General features: G+C 42.1%; 1 protein-coding gene across 1 annotated transcript in view; it reads right to left on the bottom strand.

Annotated features, from left to right (window-relative positions):
- The window catches only part of LOC122808163 (alpha-1-macroglobulin-like), a 404,161-nt gene that overhangs the window by 374,824 nt on the left and 15,559 nt on the right, over positions 1-13,778 (bottom strand). The window lies entirely within an intron of this gene.

Here is a 13,778-nt window from a genome sequence, read left to right as displayed (position 1 = left end):
GTGGAGGAAGTGGGGTTGGGGATGGAGAGGAAGTTATGCAGGGGGAGAGCATCCTTTGGTTCAATGGTACTCAGGAACATACTTCCATAGGGCCTCCTGAGTTTTACACGAGGGATTTAATCAGTGAGTTGTGATTGGACTGAGTATGGTCAGGGAAGTGGTCAGGCAAGTTTAAATGTAGTGTTCAGGGAGTTGTTGGGAACTGGGATAGTGTTGATTAACAACATCTGAAAGAGACTGAGTGGTGGGTTACACCAGCTGAGGAGTAAAGGACTTCCCACTGACAGAAGAAAAAAATCTCTCTCTTAATTGAAACTTTAAGATGGATATGATCTACAACTGTTTAAAATTCTATGGACTTTCTGCCACTCTCTCTTATGACAATTTATTTAAAAATAACTAGCTGAGTGACTTACCATTCATAGCATTGCAGAGAAGAGGAGGAAAGTTGAAAAAAATCTGCCTGCAGAAGTTGTTAAAAGGAGGAAAGGGTGGAGTATAATTTGGTGGCTACATCCACCTACAAACACCAGGGGTTAGGCTAGTAAAAAGCTTAATACTCTTCTCCAGCTGCACTCACTTTAATAGCTTATATAGGACACTTCTTTCCCTGTAGTTTAGTCATGTTAGGGCTAACTATTCCCAGCAGACTAGAAATTTTCCAGTGTTGTACTTTCTGATTTCTGGTGCATAGGACTTGTTGGCAGGACAGATTTGTGTCCCAGAGACTTCCCTATCTGTGGAATAGACTCCCTCTCCAAGTCAAGCAGAGTACCTCATTATCCCTTTTTAAGTGCAACCTGGATAACTGGATGGGAAGAAAGAAGTTATGTTCTTACCATTATGTTCCATCTGTGTTGTTGGTCTTCACTCATTCATTACTGATGGGTGTCGGTTCCATCCTCGGAATCAAGTCGGCCTTATAACAAGCTCGTGGCAACCAAAAAACTCTCGAGCTAAGCTTTACCCATAGTGCCCTTCTCCCGGTTACCTCAGATCGGGTTTGCCCATGATAAGGAAAGTAGAAGCTTTTTCCAAGCAAGTTCCCTAATATGGGATATGGACCAAATCCGAACCTCCACAAGCCCCTAGGAGGGGGAAGGAGGGTGGGATGTAATGAATGAATGAAGATCAACAAAACAGATGGAACATTATGGTAAGAACATATCTTCTTTGTCTAATGTTTTTAATCTTCATTCATTCCTTCTGATGGAACAGAGTCTTTAGTTACTTTCCGCCCTGGGAGGCCCTATGGAAGGATGTTCCTGAGTACCATTGAACCAAAGGATGCTCTCCCCCTGGAGACCAAAATCCAATTTGTAATGAGTGATAAAGGTATGAGGGGTAGCCCATGTAGCGGCTGCACAGATGTCATCCATGGACGCCCTCATATGAAAAGCAACTAAAGTTGCCACCAATCTAGTTGAGTGTGCTTTGACCTTATTTGGTGGAGGAATTTTTCTGTGTTGGTAAGAAAAACATATACAACTTCTCAACCACTTTGATATGGTTACCTTAGAAGCAGAGTTTCCTAAATTTGGTCTCATGTAGGAAACAAAACCTGATCAGATTTCCGTAATGATTTAGTTCTGTCTACGTAAAATCATCATTTTCTGTGTACATCCAATAAATGAAGATAGTATTTTCCTTTATTTGAGAAGTTAGGAAAAAAGACTGGTAAGTCAATTGTCTGATTTATAGTCAATTCCAAAATAACTTTGGGTAGGAAGGAAGGATTAGTCTGGAGCAATACTCTATCCTTATGAAAGACCATTTAGAGGCGTTTAATGCTCAAGGCTTGAAGTTTGAATATGCATCTTGCTGAGGTGATGGCAACCAAAAATAGAGATTTCCAGGATAAGAATTTACTATCACAAGTGGCATCAGGTTTGAAAGATGATAGTGTCAAGGATTGCAGAACTAGTGTCAAACTCTAAGGTTCGATTCATTCTTTGAAGGGGGGCTCTGATGTGCGAGACCACTTTTAGAAAGGTTTTACAGAGACGATGGGAAATTAAGGATGAATCTTGGAATCCATTATGGAAATTAGAGATAGCAGCCAGATGTACTCAAATAGTGGAGGCCGCAGCTCCCGAATGAAGAATGTTTGACAAATAATCTAAAAACGCAGTAACTGGAGTTGAAAAGGGGTCTAGTTCTTTTTGTTAAGACCAAATAAGGAATCTTTTCCACTTGCTAGGATAAATTTTTGTGGTGGATGGATGGTGTGAAGCCAGAAGAATGTCACATACAGGGAAGGAAAAGTTATTCTGCCTGGCAATTACTGGAAGTGGAGAAACCAAGCTGTCAGCTTGAGACTGGATGTGTTTGGATGTATCAATCCCTGTGGGTGTGACTGTAATTCCAGAGTTGGATCCAGAATCCAGGGTTTGTGTACTAGATGAGGACAAAGGAAGAAGAACCAAACTCATCGGGTTGTGTAGGGTGCAACGAGGATTACTCTGCTTCTCAAATGAAGGGCCTTCTTTAGTAATTGTGGGATCAGGGGAAGGGGAGGGAAAGCATAAAGAAGTCCTGTGGGCCAATCGTGTATTAGAGCATCCCTTGGGGACTCCCCCTGTCAGGGGATTAGGGCAAAGAAGCTGCTGCATTTGTGATCTGCTGGAGAGGTGAATAGGTCACAGCAAAGCTGGCCCCAGTGGTTGAAGATCTTTGCCGCTATGGTTGAATTGAGGGATCACTTGTGAGGCAGGAGGATGCATCTGCTCAGTTTGTCTATGATCACATTGGAATCCCTGAGAATGTGCATTGCTATCAGGAAGTGGTTGGAAGCTGTCGTCCATTGCCTCTCGACACAATGGGTAGGACCTGGTTCCCTCTTGTTTGTTGATATACACTGACATGTTGTCGGACTGGATAGCAATTGTCCCTGACAGGAGGGCAGATTGAAAGGCTTTCAATGCTAGAAGCACCTCCCTCAGTTCTAGAACATGGATATGCAGATTGGCCTCCAGAGGGGACCAAGTGCCTTGTACTGTCTTTCCCTGGAAGTGCCCCCCCCCACACCCTATCAGGGAAATGTCCACGGTCACTATGGCCTTGGGCTGAGAGAAGGAGAAAGGATGACTCCATAGGACTTTTTCTGGCTTCATCCACCAAATTAAATCTTGTTTGCATTGGTTTGTTATGCGGATCTGAAACGACATCGGTTGATTTGAAGGAGACCACTGCATTAGAAGGAGCCAGTGGAGAAGTCTCATGTGTAGCCTTGCCAGGGGAACTACTGTAATCAATGCTGCCACTGATCCTAAAAGTTGTATCACAGCCTGAGCAGGAACTTTGTCTTGAGAGAGTATCACTCGGAGTTGGGATCTTAATATTTCCAGTCTGTGAGATGGAAGAGAGACTAGGCAAGACTGAGTGTTGCAAATTGCTCCTATGAATTCCAGGGTTTGAGAAGGAGTCAACCCGAATTTCTCTTTGTTTATTGAGATTCCCGGAAATGTCATTAATTTTAGAGTGTAATGTAAGGCTGTAGCCAGTAGACACTTGGTGGGGGTGGTAAGGAGCCAATCGTCTAGATACAGAAACACCCAGAATCCTTGTAGTCCCAAGTGAGCTGTTACCACTGCCATGTATTTGGTGAACACTATGAGGGCTGTAGAGAGTCCAAAGGGCAGTGCTCAGAATTGGTAATGATTGGCTCCCAGGAGAAAGTGAAGGAATCTTCTGGGGCATTTGTCCATTTTTATGTGGTAATACTCATACTGAAGATCTATTGAGCACATCCAATCATCTTTCTCCAGGAAGGGTAGGATAGACTGAACCGTGACCATCTGGAATTTTGTTTGGTTGACAAATTTGTTTAAAATGCTGAGATCCAAGATTGGTCTCCAGTCCCATGTCTTATTTGGCACTAAAAATAACCTTGAGTAAAATCTGGATCCTATTTAGTCTGGTGGGACTGCTTGGATGACTCTTTTTTGGAGCAATGTCTGTATTTCTTGAGCTGCTGCTTCTCTTTGACTGGGTGGAGCATCAGGAATGTGCCTTAATGGCTTTGGGTAAGTATTGAAGGGTATGTTGTAACCTCTGGTGATTATGTTCTGCACCCAAGAATCTGATGTTATTCTTTGCCAGGCCTGGTAGTGCAGAGAGAAATGTCCCCCGACTACTTCCAGAGGAAAGCAATCGGGCCACTCTTCAGGAGTGCTGGTAGGTCTGTCCAGAGGAAGAATTTCTGGATCCCTGGTTATGAGGACCCCCTCTGCCTCTGAAAGGGCATCTTATGGATGAGTTTCCCCCTTTGCCCTGGGGGGCTAAACTCACCATGTGTGTCACGGAAAGGAACCTGCAACTTCTTCTGCCACATTTTTCCATTCCTCTGGTACCTGGAATAGGATCGCAATGGGGTGGAAAAATGCACGCCCATGGCAGACAGGGTCTTGCCATCCTTTTCGCACCTAGCTAATGTGTATTTCACTTTCGGGCCAAAGAGGGAAGATGCTTCCACTTGAGCATTGAGAAAGGAACACTTAAAGGGTCTGCAAAAATCACAAAGGCGGATCCAGGTGTAACGTCTCATGAGAATGCCTGAAACCGCTGCTCTGGCCTACCCTTTGGTAGAGTGAGATATCAACCTCATGGACAAATTAGAAATGGATTCAAAGGTTGCAAGCCATGAGGCAACTTTGTCACGTACCTCATTAGAGACTGCTCCTGCTAAGGTTTCCAAGTGTTCTGAAACTAAGTCTCTCTGCAGCCTAGTAAAGTATGCCAAGTAATTCAAAGACCCAATGGCAAACACTCACTTCCCTAATCTGTTCATCACCTGAGACTCCCTGTTTCAGGGATGGACAGTATGACTCTCCTCTGTGAGCTCCTTTTTAGTGGCTGCTGCCACCACAATAGCATCTACTGGAAGGCCTTTGTTCCAGTGAGGACTTTCATCTGGTGGAGATAAAATTTTGTCTGGTCTCCATGGAATTGGTTCAACAGTATCAGGACTATTCCATGCATGCTGCACGATGAGCTGGAATAGTTCATCTGTAGGCAGTGTCACCCAGGAGGTAGAGGGTTGAGCATGGAAAGCCTGCAAGAATACAAATTCCTCAGAAGAGGGGTTGGTGGACTTCCAGGCTCCTCGCTGTTTTAAAATTTTTAATATGTCTCTGAAGGAGACATCCTCAGAGGTGACTGTGGGGATCCCTCCCCTTCATCGTTGTCCATATCTTTGGTGAGGGACTCTTCAGGGGAGTCCAGGTGCTTCCTCTTCCACAATCTCTTACGAGGTACCTCTTCAGAGGGGCCTTCTGAAGAGGACTCTGAAGAGAGGGTGCCCTGTGGTAGGGAATCTTGAGGCTCTTGTGCTCAATGTTCCAATGAGGTGGACTGTGTCAGTTGCGGTTAAGAGGGAGGATATATATGGTACTCTGATGCCAATGGTTTGATTACAGAGGCAAGGGCCCTCTCTATCACTTGGAAAGCTGACCCGCCTGAAGAGGGATGGGAGCCCAGAACCGAGAAGGACAACCTTGGAACTGGGGTCACACCCTGCTCTGATGAGCCTACTCCCAAGGTAGGAGTCCAAAGAGGACTTGCTGCCAAGACGCCCGGAACCATAGTAGACAGCACCATAGAAAAAATCATTGCCATACCAGGGATCATGGTGACGGCAGCCCAGTCACAGTCCTGAGGATGGCTCAGCTCTGAATAAGTCAATGGCCAAAGGTTCGGTTCTGGAACCACAGTGAGGTCCACCAGTGGAACCGAAGAAGTGGGAACTGAAATAGGCATCAGTATTGGGTGCTTCAATACCTGCAAGGAGATCAAAGGAGGAGAATATGCAGGAGTCTGTGGAAAAGAACTCCCAACTCTGGTTGGGAGGGGGGGGGTTGGAAGATGCTGAAATCCCTCCAGCCATCAGTAACTGATCCACAAGATGCACCACATCCAATTCCAAGAGGCACTTGGAGGAGTGGGTTGATATACCCGATGGAGGATCAGGCCATTCCAAGAAAGGACTATACTGTTGTCCAAGGAATGGATCTACCATAGGGGAGTATCGAGTCTGAGGAACAGTTTCTTCTATCTGCACCATGGTCTCAGGACCAGTAAGAAGTATAGGGAAGGGGGAAGTGACTGGTGTTGGGTGTATTATTGTTGGTGCCAAATAGGATGGTACTGGAATGGCAGATAAAGATATGGTTGGTACAGTGGACATTATCAGTACCATATGGTACAGATGTGGATGATCGAGGTCTTGGAACTGAGGACAGCACCGCGGATGTCAGTTGAGGCCCCGGTGCCAATTTAGGAATTTTAGGTTTTGGTTCAGAAGACTTTCTATCACTATTATGAGGTGAAGAATGAACGGAGTGACTTCATTTCTGTTTTCTTTGGAGGAGTTGATCCCTCCAACTCAGAAATAGTCTCTGAAAATGAAGTTTTTAAAAGGCCTTTTAGTATGAGCTTATTTTTCCTCTCGGTCAGCATATGAGAACTGAACCCTTTACAAATTTCGCATGGTGGTTGGGTAGAGAAGTGCAGAACACCCAGGCATCAGATACATGAGAGATGAGTGTCCAAATTAGGCATTTTGCAACCACATTGGTCACATTGTTTGAAACCTGTTGTTCCTTTCTTTTCCAACATGGCCGGTCAACTTAAGCCAATATTTATTTACTATACAGCAGTAAGGGAGAGAGAGAGATGGAAGGCCTGTATCAATGATGGTACTGAGATTACCAAAAAGGTAAAGGATAAAAACACTTTATAGTGGGTACAAGTTTAGTGACTAATGAGAGAATGAAAGTGCAGAAGAAATAAGGGGAAAAACTGTGGAAAAAAGTTTTAGCTGAGAGCTGGCTTGATGCATCTTGACATCTATGTGGTAAATGAGATCTTGGGTAACTGGGAGAGGGGCACTTTGGGTAAAGCTTAGCTTGAGAGTTTTTTGTATGAGTTCTATCAGTGAGCCAGTTTGCAACCCACCTGACAGTATATAGGTTGATAACCAGGCTGAGTGAGTTTATCAATGATGCCTAAGTTAGGGATTGTGTCAAAGGCCTTGGCTAAATCTAGGTAGGCTATATGCACAGATTCGCCCTCATCTAGAGCTTTGGCAACTGTCTCAAAGATATCTACCAAATTTAACAGGCATGATCTCCCCTTGACAAAGCCAAACTGGGTGGGGTTGAGCATTTGGAGATTTCTTATGTCTTTGTTAATAAGGTCCATGATGATTTGTTCCATGGCCTTGCAGATAAGGCTAGTCAGGCTAATGGGTTTATTGTTCCTGGGGTCCGTGGATGCACCCTATTTGTGCAAAGGGATGACAGTAGCTGTTTTTCATTCCACTGGGATGAAGCCAGTGGTTAAGCTCTGACTGAAAAGTGTGCTCAGTGGTGATGCTAATTCCTGTCTTAACCCATGTAGAACACAGCCAGGGATGTTGTCTGGTCCCATACAGACTGTATTTATGGCCTTGGAGTGGGCATTTAAGACCTGCTGCTCAGAGATACTAGGCAGGGAACAGGTGTTTGGGATGCTTTGGGGTTTATGTAGTGAGAACAGGGGAGTGAGGTTTTCACTGAACCTGTCAGCCAGCAGGTTTGTTATATCCACAGATTCTGCATATGTAGTACCATTAACTATGAGTTCAGCCCAAATTTGGGCCTTACCTTTGAGGTAATGGATGTAACTGAAAATGTCTTATATTTATCCTTAGTTAGGGAAGCTTATTTGGATATATAGTTAGCTTTGGAGGACTTCACTAGGAGTCTCATTTGCTTGTTTAAGTGGAGGAGGGATTGTTTCCAGTTTTAAGACTGTTTCTTCCTGCTCTTACACAGCAATTTCTTTTTCCTAATGCATAGCCTGTTAATGGCAGTTGTCCACCAGTCAGGTTTGTTTTTCCACAGAGTCAGTATACAATTGTACAAGTGCTTGTATAAAGCACTGGTTTATAACTCAGCATAGGTGTCTATTCCATCAGTGGGAGAAGGGGCTATGAAGCTATTTCTGCTGTCATGTAAGAGGTTGTAATTGGCCTTGGAGAAGGATTTTAGTCTAGTTGTTGCTGGGGGGTGTCTAATGTTATAGTTACTTTTGCATTTTTACCTTTGGATTTAGTTAATTAGCAAGTATCTAAAAAAGAGTGGAAGGATGAGGGAAGGGAGACATATATTACAGGGGTCTATATTACCAGATTGAAAACCCGTTTCAGCGAACACCAGAAGAACGAAATGTATAGCATGGATTGCAAATATGCCGAACCCCCTAAACCGTGAATTTTCAAATCTCCATCATAGCTGGCCAACACCACCGCGTGCTACATACTACATGCCCAAACATAATAAATAAAACATATACATACACTAACCAAACCCTACTTCTAATCCTACACTAAACCTTACATACATTACTATCTATGCACTTATCTTAACCCTCACCCTAACCCTAAAGTCCGTAATTATCGCACACTTACCCTATAGACAGATACCCAAACAAAACAAATAATCCACACACATACACTTAACAAAACCCTACTTCTAACCCTACACTAAACCTTACATACATTACTATCTATGCACTTATCTTAACCCTCACCCTAACCCTAAGGTCCGTAATTATCGCACACTTACCCTACAGACAGATACCCAAACAAAACAAATAATCCACACACATACACTTAACAAAACCCTACTTCTAACCCTACACTAAACCTTACATACATTACTATCTATGCACTTATCTTAACCCTCACCCTAACTCTAAGGTCCGTAATTATCGCACACTTACCCTACAGACAGATACCCAAACAAAACAAATAATCCACACACATACACTTAACAAAACCCAACTTCTAACCCTACACTAAACCTTACATACATTGCGTATCTATGCACTTACCTTAACCCGCACCCTAACCCTAAGGTCCGTAACTATCGCACACTTACCTTATGCAGCTATACCGCAGACGGGCCAACCATGACACTTCGACATTTCATGTTTCGCGGTTTTGAACGTTCGCCATTACCGTAGTTCGTGCTATACGTGCCAGTCTTGTGGTGTTCGCTGAAACAGGTTTTTGAACTGGTAGTATAGACCCATATTAAAGGTGGTGGTCTAACAGAAGAGTTAAGGGGTGGATGAGAGATAGGAGGGTCTGAAAGAAAAAAAAAAACAAGGTTGTGAGTGAACAGGAACACAGAAGATGAAAGTACCCTGATGATAACTGTGTGGAGGATGCCAATGAGGGGGAAGAAACAGTGGTAACCAACAGAACAGGACAACAGGAAAAGCATTTAAAAGGAGTCTTTTAAAGAGTGGAAGGAAAGAATGGAAACGATCTAGGTAGAACAACAAAACAGTAAGATGCAGACAAGAGTGGAAGACACTGATAAGGGGAGTGCAGTATTACTATAAAAGTGACCAGGCTATAAATGTGAAGGGGCAAAGGTCAATGAGATAAGAATGTAGAGAGGGTGAGGTTAACTGAGCTAGGTAATTGGAGAGAGATAAAAAGGACCAGCATGATATTATAGTCTTCAGCGCTTCATCCGATTAAGTTTGCACACTGGGTCGACAGGGCTAGTGGGGAAAATAGTTTCACTTTTGAGTATAAGTGTATATAGAATCCAGGGAAAAAAGAAGGAATTAAATAGAATCACTACCAGAATAAGGTGACTGAGACAGGTTTTACTTTGACAGCATGTAGATGATCCACTACTACATGTACGGAGTTTCAGTCAAACATATGGTCAAGCAAGCATACCAAGCAAACTGTATCACTTGAGACTTGCATAACAAATCATTAAATCTCTCCTTAGAGCAGGCTGCATTACAAAGTACTTGCTTCAACTAAAAATGTGTTAGCAGTGTGCTACTTTACAACTGTGATACAAGTTCCACTGTGTTAGAAGAGTTTGCAGATATTTGTACAAACATGATAAATAAGACTGCAGAGATGAGAAATCAGCACAGTAAAACAACTGGACAACCAAAGCTAGCTGTACAAGCTATACTATATTTGTAATAAATTAATATAACACGCTAACTGCTCTGATTACGTCCCACACAAAGTTCAAGTGATGTAAACAGTACATGGTCTATATGCTTCTAAAATGCCTGTAACATGTACAACATGGAAACATTTTTAAAGTATACAGCACCTGTAATGTGAGGGTGGAGGTGGCAACACATAGGATGAGGGAAGGTAGTGTGTGTGTGTGTGTGTGTGTGTGTGTGTGTGTGTGTGTGTGTGTGTGTGTGTGTGTGTGTGCGTGTTTGTGTTGGGTGGGGGGTGGAGAGGTGCTGTGGAATGCTGCATATGGTTGTTTAGAGCAATGGTAATAAAAATACTGCCTACTAAGCAGGAGAGGCTTACTCATAATCCAGTCTATATCAGTCAAGGAGTGAAGGACTTCTCACTGATAGAAGAAAAACTGTTTCAATTCAAACTCTAAATTGGGTGTAATGTATATGGACTTTGACACTCACTGTTATGTTATTAAAAAGAGGGGAACGGAGTACAGTTTGCTGACAACCTTCACCTACAAATGTGAGGGGTTAGATTAGGTTACTACAAAGGTTACAATTATCCTTTAGCTGTAGGCATTTTAAAATCTCACATAGGACACTTTTTTCCCTGTAGCCCAGTCCTTTTAGGGCTAGATATTCTTAGCAGGTTAGGGATTTGGAAGTGTTGTACTTTTACTTTGTGTTTAAAGTGCCAGTAAATGTTTTGTGTGCGGGAAGATGGTACATGGTAGTGTAGTATATAGGACACTTCTTTCCCTGTAGTCCAGTCCTTCTAGGGCTAACTGTTCCCAGTTGGATAGGAATTTTCCACTGCTGTATTTTACTTTGAGAATGAAATGCCCAGTGTATGTTTTGTGGGTGAGAAGATGGCACATGGTAGTGTGGTATATAGGACACTTCTTTCCTTGTAGCCCAGTCCTTTTAGGGTTAACTTTTTGCAGCTGAATATGGATTGTCCAGTGTTGTACTTCTGTTTGGAGTGCCTGGCAGATGTTTTCTGGGTTGGAAGATGGCACATGGCTTGTGGTATATAGGATACTTATTTCTTTGTAGTCCAGTCTAGGGCTAAGTATTCTTAGCTGGCTAGGGATTTTCTAGTGTCATACTTTTGTTTTCTGTTTGAAATGCCCATTAGATGTTTTGTGGGTAAGAAGATGGCATACAGTAGAGTGGCATATAGGACACCTCTTTAATTGTAGTCCAGTCCTCTTAGGGATAACTATTTTCAACTGGATAGGGAATTTTCTGTGTTAAACTTTTGTTTTGTATTTGGAGTGCATGGATGGTGCATCAGGGTGGGAAAATGGCTCACGACAGTGGAAGATTTGGAGAGTGAGGGTGGAGGTGGACACACAGAGGATGAGGGAACTTAGTGTTCATACTCTCCACTCATTGTTATACCCAGTATCAGTTCATAAAGTAGGGGTGAAATCAAATCCAAATAATTTTAGACCATGAAACTTGATCAGTATTCTAGGTGCAATCCTGAAAAGAGACATAATTAAGCTTATGCAAAATGCCACTGGACAGTTACTTCTCCTAGGTATAAGACAGTATGGGTTTGGAAAGGGGAGGTCCTGCATTCTGAATCTTGTGACATTTGTATATTGCTTATCTTGACGTTCCTAAGGTTACCACTATTCCATATCAGTCTGTAAATGACAAAAGCATTAGATGTTAGTCCATATGTTATTAAACACTAGACAAGTAAAATGACTCGAGTCAAGGTGGGAGAATGTTATCAGTCATGAAAGGGCTCTGTACTGGGGACACTTCTTTTTGGACTATTCTTATGGATAACCAGAAACAGAGATAATTATAAAATGGATAAAATAATTACGTTTGTATAAAATACTGAAGTTCTTCAGGATATTATAGGAAAATTCATAACTACATCAGGAGTAGTAACCCTACCTTTAATGCTGCTAAATGTATCATTGTGAAACTTCGAAAAAAATAGCATAAATTATATTTAAAATGCAAATGGACAAATAATAAAAAGATGCAATAATTTAAGATCTAGGGAGAGTGGCAGAAGGCAGTTTAAAATATAAACTTTGACCAGTGTGAATAGACCAGAGTCAGGAAAGCATATTCTGTAACCAAATTCTAAAAAAACATGAATAGTCTTTCTGGGAATATCACTGCATCACTTTGCGTGTCATTGATCAAAATCATTATTGAATACAATGCTGCATTTTGTTATCTTCAAATGGGCCACTTGTAAAACAAAGCAAAAAAAAAAAAAAATAAATAAATAAATAAAACACTTGAAAATATACAAATATGAAAAAAACAGAGTTGAAGTTTACTATTCAGGAAGGCATGTGTGTGTGTGTCCTTAAATATATGTGTGTGTGTGTGTGTGTGTGTGTGTGTGTGTGTGTGTGTATATATATATATATATATATATATATATATATATATATATATATATATATATATATGATGTTCCATTTGTTGAGTCAACTTGCCATCTCATCGAGTGCATTATACTTTTAATTTTATATAGATAAAGATATATATGGGTTTCATTCAACCCAATGAGAAGTGAGCTTGTGTTTTGGAAGAAAAAATAAAGTTGGTATAGCTGCTAAAAAATCAGCTGATGGTACGTACTGTCTTTTTTTCAGTAGAAGATTATGGTACAATGTGGATCATTGAATTTACACTTTCCCCACTGTATTGTGATGTTGGAGTTTGTATATCTATATATATATTTAGCAGGGGACATGGGGGGGGGTGAACGAGGGAAAGCCACCCCTGCAAAAGATTTGATATTCTTTTTCCTTTGATTCTTTATGATTTAAAGTACAGTGTATGTGAATCTTTGTGATTCAAACTGCTATGAGTATATGACCGTCATTCAAAGTTTTGACATGTTGAGCATCTGTTATAGACTCACACACACACACACACACACACACACACACACACACACACACACACACACACACACACACACACACGCGAGCACACACACACACACACACACACACACACACACACACACACACACACACACACACACACACACACACACATCTATGGGTTTAGGGCAGTTGGTTGTATGTCCAGCTATGTTGAAATCTGTTCTGTTGACACCATTTGTTTGACACAAACAGATGGTTGAGAGGAGAGTGAGATCACTCTTGTCCTTTTCTTGGTTTCAACTTCTTCAGGTGACTACCCAGTTCCAATCTTAGAAGTCTTAGCCTAGCTGGTCCATGTCTTCAGTGTCCCAGAACAAAATGTCTATGCACTAACCACACCTTCTCCAACCTAGGCCCAAAATTCTGCAAATCCCTTCCTAGCAATATTAAAGACCTCATGTCATACCCATCATTTTGTGTTCATCTTAAAGATCATCTCAAGTCCAAGTTAATTTACAAATGCTTTCCCTCTGGACACATGACCTAACCCCTCACTGACACATCACCTAACCTCCCACTGACACATCACTTAACCCCCCCTTGACAAATTAACTAACCACCCCACCTACACATCACCTAATTCCTCCCACTGACACATCACTTAACCCCCCTGACAAATTAACTAACCACCCCAGCTACACATCACCTAATCCCCCCACTGACACATCACCTAATTTCCTCACTGACACCACATAATCCGCCCACTGAAACATCACCTAATCCCCCAATGACACATCACCTCACCCCCCACTGATACATAATCTCCCACTGATATATCACCTAATCCCCCACTGACATATCACCTAACTCCCCACTGATACATCATCTAATCCCCTTGCT

The sequence above is a fragment of the Protopterus annectens genome, chromosome 8.part0 (assembly GCF_019279795.1).
Source record: "Protopterus annectens isolate FY-2018-M chromosome 8.part0, PAN1.0, whole genome shotgun sequence".
Lineage (NCBI taxonomy): Eukaryota > Metazoa > Chordata > Ceratodontiformes > Protopteridae > Protopterus > Protopterus annectens.
This window is presented reverse-complemented; position numbering and strand designations above follow the sequence as displayed.